Source organism: Acyrthosiphon pisum, chromosome X (genome assembly GCF_005508785.2).
Source record: "Acyrthosiphon pisum isolate AL4f chromosome X, pea_aphid_22Mar2018_4r6ur, whole genome shotgun sequence".
In the NCBI taxonomy this organism is placed as follows: Eukaryota; Metazoa; Arthropoda; class Insecta; order Hemiptera; family Aphididae; genus Acyrthosiphon; species Acyrthosiphon pisum.
Window position 1 is genome coordinate 1,920,530 of NC_042493.1, and position 2,052 is coordinate 1,922,581.

A 2,052-nucleotide genomic window follows, 5' to 3' on the forward strand; every position below is an offset into this window, starting at 1 on the left:
TACATTTTTTAAATCGAACCACTAGAAAGTACCTTAATTTTTGTCAGTGCGACGGCTATTTCACGTCCATAAATTGGTTTTGAATATTTCGATATAGACATTATATGACTTGTGCATGTTCGTACGTGCGACCACAAACCAGATAAGAAATAATAATGTATTGTAAATTGATGCGGTCCCTGGGTGATGGTAGGGGAGTATACACGCACTAATGATCATTTACTACACACACTAAGACGATCAGTAATCGCAGAAACGAAATAATTGCCTAAACACAACTCCTTAAAAATGACACATTTGCAGGGGCCTTAACCAGAATTCTTCAAGAAAAATAACTTAATTATACATATTATAGCAATAGTAATTTAGGTATATCGTAAATATAAAGATATATCATAATATACCAGGGACTGGAACCTTTATGATTTTATCAGTTTGGGTTTAGGTTTCGGTTCTGGTTTCAGTTTTTAAAAATATTAAATGTCGGTTTCAGTTAATACCGGTTTTAACGCTTATCATTTGACATTTTTTATTTTATTTTATTAATAAAGTATTATATAAAAAATCAACATATTAATAACCTTAATTAAGTGATAGATATTTGTAATTAAGTGTAACTATTTCAGTATTTAGATAATGTTATAAAAAATAATAAATTAAAATAAATAAATAAATTTTTAAATTAAAAATAAATAAAAAACTACTATTAAAAAAATAAATAAGAAGGAATTTTTGACACACTTGGGTGACCTATGTTTCAGTTTGATATAAAAATGTATAACTTATATAATATAAAAATATAAATTTAAACAATATAATATAACGCGGTAACGAAGACGGAAGAACAGTTCAGTAGTAGGTACAGTTGAAGTGTCGCAGAGCATAGTATAGAGTAAACAGTTAACGATACCCGCATTAGGTTTAGGTATTTAATATTATCAATGTAGACATATTAGTAAGGTAACAATTAAAATTTATAATTGTACATCAGCTATACCGAATTGCGATTTGCGATCTAATAATAATATTGATATCAATTACATGGAAATTAGAAGTTGGATTTTTGGTAATTCTTTTATGAAAATTCTGTTGTAGGTACACATAATAATATTTTTATTTCTTAGCATTGATAAACTTTTATAGATCAACGAATTTATAATTATTATTACTAATAATTAGTTATTAGTTATTACCTACTTACATCATAGATAAAATATCTATTGGATTTTGGAACCGAAAAAACCGTAAAAACCTCTACATCAAAGTATAGATTTCGGATCCTAAAAAAATGTATTTCAGGGTTCCGGTCCGACTTCGGTCCCAACATTTTCAAAAGGTTTCGGTCCAAAACTGGTCAATTTCGGTAGAGTTCCAGTCCCTGTACTATACTGCGGCTTACGGGCATATTGTAAAAATAATAATAATAATAATAATAATAATTAATAAATACTCATAACTAATAAGTAATGTGATATTATACAAGTACCAGCTGATCCCGTGCACTTCGTTACCCGTTAAATGTACAAACTGTATATGACTCAACCTTTGTTCAATGCGTTATTTAATATTTGGTGTGTGATGTTCTAGATTTATCTTAACTTTTCTGTTGCCCAGGATAAAAATTCTGATTTACAGCATTAGATTATCAGGTAGGCAATTTACCCGCGGTAGATCGCGGACACCGTGCTGTTTGTACGTAAGTGTATGATTTAACTCTAAGTTATACCAAGTTTGTCGTTTTTACTTAATTCCACCTACGATGGATTAATATAATCAATTAATACAAAATCCTAACCTAACCGTACTAAAATCCGATCTGTAAAAAAAAACCAAATTTAACCCTTTTTAAATTAGCATATCTTCTTCCCAGTGGTATAATATACACACTAACATTCATTCATATATATATATATATATATATACCGGGTGATTTTTTTATCATTGAACACTCATTATTTCAAAAAATGTAAACTTTTTTGAAAATATTTTTTTACATAGTTTCAAGTCGCTTGTAAAACAATGTTTTTCTTAAAAAAATATATTTTTAAATAT